The 12,020-nt window shown below is 34.4% G+C and overlaps 1 pseudogene; it reads right to left on the reverse strand.

The window, feature by feature from the left end:
• Positions 1 to 6,205: 6,205 nt before the first annotated feature.
• Positions 6,206 to 8,961, reverse strand: LOC112701264 (inositol transporter 1-like; annotated as a pseudogene).
• Positions 8,962 to 12,020: the final 3,059 nt, after the last annotated feature.

The following is a 12,020-nucleotide window of genomic DNA, read 5'->3' on the forward strand; positions in this document are numbered from 1 at the left end:
GCTTATAGCCCAGTTAGTGACAGATAAATATAAGAATAATGGCTCCCCTTGTAGGGGGGTTTGTAAAATTAGTGGTTTTGAAAGAGTTTCTTTAATAGTTGTAAATGCTTGTTCACATTCATCAGTCCATTGGAAAGATTTTTTGTTTTTTAAAGTTTGGAAAAAAACATGAGGATTTAGAAACTAAGCAAGGTAAAAATCTAGAAAGTGCAGCAAGTCTCCCTGTTAACCATTGGACTTCCTTGATGGTGTGGGGACTTGACATGTCTAAAATAGCTCGGCATTTTTCTGGATTTGCTTCAATTCCTCGGCTAGTGAGCATGAAGCCGAGGAATTTACCGCTTTGAACACCAAATGCACACTTTTTGGGATTTAACCGCATGTTGTATTTTCTTAGCTGTCCGAAGATTTCTGTGAGGTCATTAAGGTAATTTTTGCCGAACTTTGTCTTGGCGACCATATCGTCGACGTAGACTTCAATGTTTTTGCCGATTTGTTTGGTGAAGATTTTGTCCATTAGGCATTGATATGTTGCACCTGCATTCTTAAGACCAAATGGCATGACCTTATAACAATAGTTTCCATATTCAGTAATAAAGGCTATCTTATTTTGATCGGATGGGTGCATTTGGATCTGGTTATAACCAGAATATGTCTTTGGGACATGCTTTGTTGAGATCGGTGAAATCAACACACATGCGCCATTTACCGTTATGTTTTTTAACCATGACGACGTTTGCCAGCCAGGTTGTGAATCTGATTTCTCGGATGAAGCCCGCGTGGATGAGCTTCTTGGATTCTTCTAGGGAAGCCTGTTTTCGGTCGTGGCCGAGATTTCTCTTTTTCTGTGCTATAGGTCGGACAGATGGATCTAACGCTAGCTTGTGTGATATGATGGATGGGTCGATGCCTGGCATATCTGCTGGGGTCCAAGCAAACAGGTCGGCATTTTGTTGTAAGAATGCTTGGAATGACGTTTTATCTTCTGAGGATAATGTTGAGCCGACGTATGTGAATATGTCTGAGTTTTCTGTGAAATAGATTTTATCGAGATCTTCTGTTGGGGTTGGTCTTTCTAGTGTTCCTGCTCTGGGATCAAGGTCGGCCAGCATGTGTTGGTCGTTCATGTTGTCGATATTGTGATCCTGGGCTTTTGTGTTACGATTAGGTCTTTTGAGACTATTGTTATAGCATTCCCTGGCTTCTCGGGCATCGCTGTGAATGGTTGTAATTGTGTTGTCCTGCAAAGGGAACTTAACACAAAGATGAATTGTAGATACTATAGCGCCAAACCTATTTAAGAAAGGTCAGACAAGTATTAAATTATAGGGACTGAAACAATCAACAACCAAGTATTGAATGTCTGAAGTTTTTGACGAGGAAAACTTACCAAGTGTGGTTTGTAACCACATAGAGCCCATAACCGGGACTCACTCACCTGAGAATCCTACCAAGTCACCAGTGAAAGGTTGGATGACATTACTGCTTAGTTTTATTTTCTGGAATGTTGAGTAGAAGAGAACATCGGCACTACTGCCTGGGTCGAGCAACACCTTTTTAACCAGGAGATCTCCGAGCTGTAGGGAGATTACGACGGGATCATCCAGATTTGATACGCTATTGTCATGATCGGCTGTCTGGAATGTTATCTGTGGAGATGTTGGCAGCGGCTGCAGTTGACTTTGATCTGCATTGATGGAAAGTATAGCTCGGTAAGATCTTTTTCTTGCTGAGCTTGTGGCTCCGCCACCTGCAAAACCTCCGAAAATACAATTAATTGTACGTGTTGGTAGTTCAGGATGGCTATTGTTCAGTCGGTCTCTATCTCGGCCATGTTGTGTAACCGAGCTTTGGTCTCCTGAAGTAGGTGCTCGCCGCTGCATGTGGCCGCTGATGTATTTGTCGAGGTGACGCTGCCGAGCTAGTCGCTCCAGTAGGTCTTTGGCGATGACGCAGTCATCGGTATTGTGTCTGTGCTTCTGGTGGAAGGAGCAATATTTTGATCGGTCAGTGCCTTTTGAATCTGGGTAATTGCCAGCTTTTCTTGGTGGCTTGATTAATTTCGAATTCAAGATCTCCTTGATGATATCATCGCGCTTGGTGTTGAATTTGGTGTAAATCTCATATCGTGGAATTTGTTTGAAATTCTTCTTGCTGTCCCGCGTTTTGTCGTCGTCTCTATGGTAAGGCTTTTCTACTTTCCGAGCTTGTCGGAGTTCTTCGATGTCGATCTGTCCTTTAGCTTTTTCACGGAACTCGGCCATAGTTTTTGGTTTGGCCACAGTAATAGTTTCCTGGAATTTTCCAGGTCGTAATCTGCTTTTTATGGTGTGTAGTTCCACTTCGGGGTGGAGGTCGTGTATACTCATGGCTATCTTTGTGAAGCACGTCATGTAGTCTTTGAGACTTTCGTGCTGGCCTTGCTTGACTGTGTTCAAGTAATCGGAGTCATGTAGGTAGATGGCTGATCCAGCGAAGTGCTCCTCAAATGGGTTTTGATATGTCTCGAAATCGAGAAATGGAACCTACAGGCAAAGAACAAAATCAATCAAGTGCAGGACCGTCTAAGTAAGATGGAAAACAATGACATAAAACTTTATCGGATGCACCGTTTACTATCATTATGGAAGTGAATTTCTTGATGTATTTCTTCGGATCACCTAACCCATCATAGGGAGTTAGGGTGGTCGGCAGAGTAAACCTTCGGGGAAGCACGAAGTTCATCACCTCCGCCGTGAATGGTCCGGGGGAGCTTTCTTGATCGTCATTCTCTATGTTTTTCTGAGTTTCCTCATCATGTTTGGGTTGCTTCTCTTCCTATCGGGCAGTGTCTGAGACATGTGTTGGCCCTGACTGCTGCTCGGCTTCTTCTATCCGTTCTTGTCGGTAATTGTTTTCGGTTCTAGTGTTATTCAAGTTGGCAATTTGATTTTCCATTCGTTGGTTCTCCTCAGCCACGACTTGTCGTAACTCGGTCACCATCCGGAGCAATTCGGATGGCATGGACAGAGGTTGTTCATCCATGACTTCAAACAGGAACCTCGAGGCTGATGATATGTGGAGAGGTTTATATTTTTGGCCCCACGGTGGGCGCCAATTGTTCTTGTATGGATACCTGGAGGGAGAGCTCAGTCTCTGGGAGTCGACACCGAGCTATTACCTTCGGTGCCGACCTTTAAGCCTTGTGACAATTCGAGCTTTTACTCTAAGAGGGTGTCCAATCGCGTAGAGCTTTGAGCAAGAAACAGGGGGAGTGTACCTGTAAGGGCACTCCGAAGCTTAAGTTAGTATTGAGAATTCAATGTCCCTTTAGAATAGAAAATCATACCTTTTTATAGGTGATAATGTATAAATCTGTTATGTTCCTGTTTTATTGTTTGTATTAAAGAGCAATAATAAGGATAAATGTCAGGTTGTACGTTTCATATTTGTGAAGCAATCCGTTGAGCTGAATTGTAACGTCACTTTTCAATAAATGACATTGATTGCCGATTAGTAACTATAATGCCGATTTAATGATTGTAATGCCGAACTGTAACGCAGATTTTCTGAGTAATGATGTGAATAATGCCGAGTTATGAATGATAAAACCGATTTATAATATCGGATTTGTAATGGCCGGACCAAAACTATTGACTAATTACTCTTTAATTACGTGTGGTTTACAATTTACTCTATCTAATTCACAACTGCATTGCAAGTTAAATGGATTAAGCTAAGAGAGAAGTCGAGCATCATCATTTTTCTCAATTTTTTTATATTTTCTTGGTTAATTTTAGAAACTTCAGTATTCATTAAAGGGTCATTTTTTAATTTTAATATTGGATAGATGGTTGTATTTTGCTTTGTTATTGGAAGTTGGTCAGTTTTACTCAGGTGCGGAAGTCACATTCAAAGAACTGAGAGGGTCAATTTTCATTCACATGAAATCGAACCCTCCGATTTGTACACCCTCAAATATGAACTTATCACTCTAGAAATTTGATTCTCAAATTTTAATTAAAATTTTGCCAAACCCCAAATCTAAGACTCAGATTTGGCTTTCATAACTAAAAAAAATACCTCCATATTGAATTAAAATACCCCTAACTTTTCCATGATTAACGATAACACAACAAAAATTTCTATTACAAAAAAAAATGAGCCTTCTAGTACACCATACCCTTTGAGGCTCATGGAAAACTTGGGTGTTGTAATTTAATATGAAGGTGATTTTTTTTTATTGCAAAAATCAAATCTGAGGTCACATTGGCATTAGGAAAATTTTCAATTAAAATATGAGGGTCAGATTTTTAGAGTGATAAGTTCAAATTTAAGAGTGTACAAATCAAAGGGTTCAATTTGTAGGTAGTTAATTTTTTTATTTTCCCTGTAAGACAAATCGATAGGTCAAATTTTCAAATAAAAAATTTAAAATTCATAATTAAAAAATTTGTAGGCATGTGAACGAAGACTGACTCTAATTTCATGTAAATGAAAACTGACCCTCTAATATCTTTGAATATGACTTTCACAGTTGAGTGAAACACACCAACTTTCAATAACAAAGCAAAACACAACCATCTTTCCAATATTAAAATTAAAAGAGAAAATGACAATAGGTCCCTAACCTTTTATCACGCAAAAATTTTGGTCCCTAATGATTGGAAAATACATTTACGTCCTTGACTTTCTGAAAATCAGGACATTTAGATCTCTCTATCCAACTGAGATTGTGAAACGTAACGGAGATATCTGACGTAGATGCCATTATGCTGACGTCGCCGTAATGGTATCTCACGTGGATGAGGAAGAAAGGTTTAGCGAAAAAAAAGTCCCCCAACCCTAAACCGACATCATTCCTGTATAAACCCCCTCCTAAGATCATCCTTGACCGCCGGCCGCAACTATGAGAATGTATTAGGTGTTTGATCAGTTTTCTCTAAGAATTTATTGTAACATCCTTTCATTCATTAGCATCCTTATGGACGAACCCTTGCTGCAATGCGTCTCTGAAATCAGCATTCAACTTGCCCACCGAACTCATCCGAACAAGGATTTCATTGTCAAATTGCTTCGAGTAAGCACCACCCTCTCTCCCTACCCTCATTCTCTACATGACATGCGAGCGTCAATTTCTTGTTCCTTTTTGTTTCTTTTCTGTCTATTTTTTTCTTTTAAAATAATGTCTTTGGTTAATGAGGGCAGAGTTGCCGGTCCAACCAATAGTGGCAAGGCAGGCGATGTTCATGATTGTCCTTTGAAGAAGGCTGGTGTGGAATTTGGTTCAAAGAAAATGCAACAGTGGCAATGCAGGTGAATGAGAGAGTAACCAACGGATGATGATAACGAAGAAGATGGTGGCAGCGTTCCGTTTCCAACCAACGGCAGCAAGGCAGTTAGCGTTCAACGAGTGTTGAAGCAGCCATGAAGGAGGGAAAAGGTTCAGCGAGCGTGAGAGGGAAGATGGGTTGCAATGTCGGGTCGGGTTTCTGGGTTGAGCATGGAACGGTGTTGTTTTAAGGATGTGGGACTTTTTTGTCCCTAAACCTTTCTGCCACTTCAACGTGGGACACTGTTATAGCCATGTCAACATAACAGCATCCACGTCAGACATCTCCGTTACGTTTCACAATCTCTGTTGGACAAAAGGATCCAAATGTCCTGGTTTTGTGAAAGATATCTGACAGCGGAGGCGTACCTACATTCACGATCACTATCTTGATTTGTTGTTCTTAATCTTAATGTGTGATTCTTTAATCTTCTTCAACCAAAATCTACCAAATTCTTATTTTATGCTAAATAACAACTCTCTAATGGAGCCACGGTTACAAAGTGATTTTGGTATGTAGGAACCAAAAGCTTGGAGTTCTATTTATACTTAGTTATTGGTTTTCATTAAACCCTAAAGGCCCAAGTAAAATAGAATATCTGATTTTACTCTCATTTAAACTCAAATCAAAAGTAATAATGATTTATTCTATTTAACATTTATAACCATAAATGAGATTAACTATATATAAATCATATAATATAAAATAGCTAATGTGATTATAATTGATTATATGTATTGCCCACAAATAAATTAAAAATTATAATTTTTTAACAATATAGTGACTCATTTTGTGTACACATAAAACGATCAATAAACAATGATTGTTAATCAACAAATAACAATACATAAGAATGAAAACGAGTTATGCAATAGTAATTACTAAAAGCAAATTCATGTAATTGTTTTCTCAACTAAACTTATGTCGTTTTTGTCTTTTCCGTAGGCTTTTTCCTTCCAAATGTTTGAAACTTCTTCAAAGGTCAATCCTTTTGTCTCTGGCATGTAGATGATCACAAAAACAATTGCAACCACAGTGACTCCCAAGAGAATCATGAAACTCCCACCAAGTCCTATGGCATCAACTACTGAAAGAAAACTAATAGACATTATAACACTACAAATCCAATTCACAGTTGCAGACATGCCACCACATATTCCTCTATACTCTTCAGGATAAATCTCTGAGTTCACTGCCCATGGCACAGGACCCATACCAGGGGCAAAGAATATGATATACAAAGCCAAACCCACAATTGCAAGCCACGCATATACTTGACTAGCATTGCCATGTCCTATAATAAAGCATGCCACAGAGAAGATGGTCAAGGCTATAGCCACACCTGATAAGCTACCAAGAGTAAGCTTTTTGCGGCCTGAAGCGTCGATAAGATAGATTCCGAGAATTGTGCCACCGGCATTCAAGCCAGAAACAATGAGGGACAAGAACAATGCAGCGTCGTTTGATTTGAACCCAGCTAATTGGATTATTATTGGACTATAATACATGACAATGCTAATACCGGTGAATTGTTGGAATGCTTGAAGTCCAGCCCCACATATAAACGCAACTCTAATTTCTTTCAACTTGAACACATCACTGTAGTTAACTTTGACCTTATTTTTTTGTTCTTTCTCCAAGTGAAATTCGAGAATCTCAATTTCATCTTCTAAACGAGGTGATGGGTAAATCTTGGATAGAACATTAGCGGCTGCTTCTTTCTTATTCTGTAGGTTAAAGAAAAAAATTCACATACAAGAAGAATAACAATGAATTTGGAACATGTTTTACATGTATTGGCATGTATAGGTTTTACCTTAAAATAGAGCCATCTCGGGGATTCGGGGAGAAAGATCATAAAAACTAATTAGACCACTGCAGGTGAGCCTGCAACTCCGAGCATCCAACGCCACGTACCCGGGACCTAGATGCAAAAAATGATTTTATCAGGAAATTATTTTTACTAAAAAGTTAAATTGATAGGAGGAGGTGTATGAATGATTATATATCTAATACATTCTTCTTCTCAAAAACATATGGTGTGTTTACCTTAATTTTTACATATATAGGTCATTATTCTCTTTTTATTTGTCTTATATTAAATTCTTTCTTTTGGAGTCAACAAGGTTTGAATTCTAGACCTTTAAATTATAGAAACTACGATACCATGTTGTAAAATTACTTCGCCCAAGAATTTAAATTTAAAGAAAAAATACATAAATAATTATATCTCTAACAGATTTAATTAGATATTATAAAATTATGATTGAGTATTTAACAAGAAAAACTGTTATTATTTTTGTTACACTTGTTATTAACAATCTAGTGGTGGTTAGTAAATTATGTACGCTAACCTTTGTCAAGGCATAATTGATGACAAATGAAAGAAATTGTCCACCCGTAATCATAAGAGCATTGAAGCCAACTAATCCTCCTCTTATTTCAGATGGTGATACTTCTGCAATATAAACAGGAGCAGTAACAGAAGCTGCACCAACACCAAGGCCAACCAAAAAACGGCCTATTATAATAACATAAGGATTTGGTGCAATAGCCATAATAAGTGATCCTACGGCAAAACAAAAATCTGCCACTATAATAGCCATCTTACGCCCTAAAACATCATTAATGTAACCGCCAATGGTAGCACCAAATATTGCACCAACCAAGGCCATAGCAACAATAAGTTCCTGCAAATATGAACACATAAATACACACAAATATATAAAACATAAAAATAAAAAGTAGAGTCTATGGTTATTATTATGATGATTATGGTGGCTATCATATTTAAAAGAATTATTTGATAATAAAAAATATTATTTTAAATTTTACAATATTTTACAAAAATTAAAGTTACTGTATAGACGCCATAATAATAGATATCATATTATGCGCCCAAAACAAAAACTAACATTCATGTATAGGTTATTGAATTCTTCTTCTTTTTCTTACATTTTTCATAATTTTCAATCTATTTCAAAAAGCCTAGCATTGTTAAATCATACTGGATGTCTTATTTTTTTTCACTTAGGTCGGTCTTGTATTTGTAAGATTTTTTTTTGAGACTTTATTTTAAGGTTATGTGGAGATGATATCGTGAATTATCAGATAATTTGACATGCTTGACTGAATAATCTAACAGTTTGTAATTATAGAAGTAATTATATTTTTTTAATAAATGCTTAATTTTTTTTTGACATGTTTGACTGAATAATCTAACAATTTGCTTATTACCTGAAAAAAATAACTATTCTTGACCTGTTCAAAATCCTCTTTTATATACAAGAGGGCACCTGATATCACACCTGATAGTCAATATTAATTGATTCTTTAATTGAAAAATTAGTTTTTTTAAATTTTTATCTTTGAAAAATTTAGAGTTTAAGATTAGAATTGAGTAAAGAGTTTAAAATTCAGGGTTTAAAATTTAAAATTAAAAAAAATACTAAAATTAGCTCTCTAATTGAATTCAAATGCATATATACATACCAGTATCATAGCCGAATAAAAGACCTCCAATGCCAGCAGTGAAAGTAATTGCAACAATGTAAGAGTTTTGAAAAATTGATATTCTACGCTCAGGATGTTTTTCTAAGTAATTGAAGCTTCCTGCTCTCATAGAAATATTCATATCTGCTGCGACCATTTTAGCTTGTTCCTTGATTATTAACTATGGTTACACATACAAGATGAGACATCATTTTATAGAGAATAGAAATGCTTAGATTGGTATTCTAGTTAGTTCTCTTTTATGAAAATTAGTTATATTTGAAGGCATATTTTGGTTATTCTAGGTAAAACTGGCTAAAAATTCATCACTTGCAACAATGTATAAATACAAAACAGTAAAAAATAAAACTGATTAAAGATATTTATAACTGTAATAGGAAAGACAACTCTTTTATTGTTATAGCATGAGGTAAAATTAAATAATGAAAGGAAGAAGAGGTTTAATTTGTTTTATTTACTTTTTTTGGTAAGTACTTAAACAATCACAAGGGTGTACTTGGATGGAAATATTTATGTATTTAATTAAGAGATTTTCACTTATTAAAATTTAAAAATATCGTATTTGTTTATGTTTCTCGTCTGAAAAAATAAATTGATATTTTTGTGTCTTATTTAATTTTATTTATAAATAAATCTCAGTAGCTAAATGAGAACATTTTTTATTTTGAATATGCGAAAAACCCATGTGACTACGAAAGAAATTTAAATAATGAAAAATATTAGGTTCATCCTACATATATAAGAACTCAAGTCTTGCTAAATATCTCATTAACTTACCAAATTGACTTATTTCGACATAACAAAAGATATAACAAAATTTCTTAATGGTCGATTGCGTCATCAAGTCCTATTATAACATGTTTATGTAATAATCTTTTTAATCTTTAGAAATACTTGATAATTGCATTATTGATGCACAATTTAGCCCTTCTTGTTATATTGAATTTATTTTAATTAAATTATTATAAATAATTAATTCCAATTGTTAGTTAGTTATGAAGTATGAACACTTTTTTTTTATTTGTCGTGTTTTTGTGTCGGACACATTTTGGACATGACACATATCTATACTCATCCAACACCCGTGTCTTCTATGTCCAACTGTGTCTTAATAAAAAATAAAAAATTCTTCTTCAAACACAATTGGACATACCTAAATACCATCACGTGTCTGCGTGTCTAGCCTTATTCTTAATATGTATTCTTGAAATGAGTTTAGAAATAGTATATATTATTAATTATTAGAACAAAATATATTTTAAATATTTTATATAATTAAAAAAAATTAAAAATAATTAAAAAATAATTTATATTTTAATATTAATAAAATATTAAATATTATTTCAATTTATCTAAAAAATACTTTATATTTTATATATATCTCATATCTCTGTCTTATAAGAATTTTAAATTCACATGTCTGCGTGTCCCGTATCTCGTATCGTATCGTATACTGTGTCCATGTTAGTGTCTATACATCATAACCAGTTGGTAATATTTTTTTCCAAAACTAGTCATTTATTAATTTTATTAGATAAAATGAATATAGTGATGTCCCTTCCTTCGAAAATTTTGGCATTCCTTCCTCGCTGAATTGCCCAGACTAGCATTGTTGCCATCGTTAGATCTTTCTTTTCTTGCAGTCGCCTTCTTACAAGCTAACCCAATTCTAACCACCACCACTAAGGTTCTTGATTGTCATTGACTATTGACGCCGCACTTAGGTGGAGATTTGCCAAGCCTATTTTGCAAGGGGGCAGTGAAGAGTAGTCTCTCCCTAGGGCACAAGTCTTCTACATTTTAGAATCTAACGTGGATGTACTAGACTAGAATCCTATTGTAAAGTAGCCTCCAAATAAAGATTTTAACTTTTGGAGGGCATCGCATATTCCATGGGATTCCCTTAATTTAGAAATGATTTGGTATAATTGCATAAATTTATTATGTTAGTAGCCAATTAGGACTACCAGGTATATACTATCGTTAGTGTGGCACACTAACGATAGTATATACTTGGTAGTCCTAATTGGCTACTAACATAATAAATTTATGCTTAACAAATTTTGAAATTATTATTAGTAATAGAAGTGTAGAATGACTAATGTGAGTAGCTTAAAATTTATTAAAGACGAATTTGATTAAGAAAATTCGGAAACCAATTTAAAAAATGAATGATCTTTGAGATAAATTTGGCATTTTACTCAAACCAATACATATAAGTATATATAAATACACTATATTTTACATGAGGCCAGTGGCGGAGTTTGAAAAAAAATTTTGGGAGCAAAAAATTTTATTTATACTAAAATAAAATTTATAAATATAATTATTTTTAAGTTTATTACTAATATGAAAATAAATAAATAACTATATAGATAGATATTATAAAATAGGATTTTTTATTATAAAATAAATGTTTAATTACTTTGTTGGTCCCTATAATTTCACCAAATTTTTAATTAGGTCCTTGTACTTTTTTCTTTCAATTGGGTCCTTACACTGCTTTTAATTTTGTAATTACGTCTTTTTATGTTAAAAATGTTAAAATTAACATAATATTTTTACCAAAATACATGTAGTCAAAGATTTAATTAAGTTTTTAATTATAAATACCTTCAATTTGCGAAGAAATATTCAGTTAATTCTAATATTTTTTATACTAGGAAGGACTTAACTACAAAATTAAAGCAGTGTATGGACCCAATTAAAAAGAAAAAAAATATAGGGACCTAATTAAAAATTTGTTGAAATTATAAGGACCAACAGAATAATTAAACCTAAAATAAAAAACTTTATTTTCCAAAAAAAAAATTTAACTTTAATTTTCGGAATTTTTTTTGTCTGGGCAAGTTTGTCGTAACCCTAGCCAACTCTATAAAATTCATAAAGTTCGCTATACCTCCGGCGAACTTCAAATTTCTAAGTTTTTCGTGTTGGGGAGCATAATTTCTACTATACCATTGTTAAATATGGCTTATTCATGTGTACTCTTGTGTATTTTGATAATGGTTGCTATGGCCGCGTCGGCAATATTGAAGAAGTCATGCTTACTGTCTATACAGTATTTAACTCCATAACTTTCTTTCTCACCCAAATTAAATCAAACTAGATTTTTTCAAAATTAAGGTGTTGGGGAGCACCATTCCTACTACACCATTGTTAAATACAACTTATTCCTGTGTACTTCAATATACT

The sequence above is a fragment of the Arachis hypogaea genome, chromosome 7 (assembly GCF_003086295.3).
Source record: "Arachis hypogaea cultivar Tifrunner chromosome 7, arahy.Tifrunner.gnm2.J5K5, whole genome shotgun sequence".
NCBI lineage: Eukaryota > Viridiplantae > Streptophyta > Magnoliopsida > Fabales > Fabaceae > Arachis > Arachis hypogaea.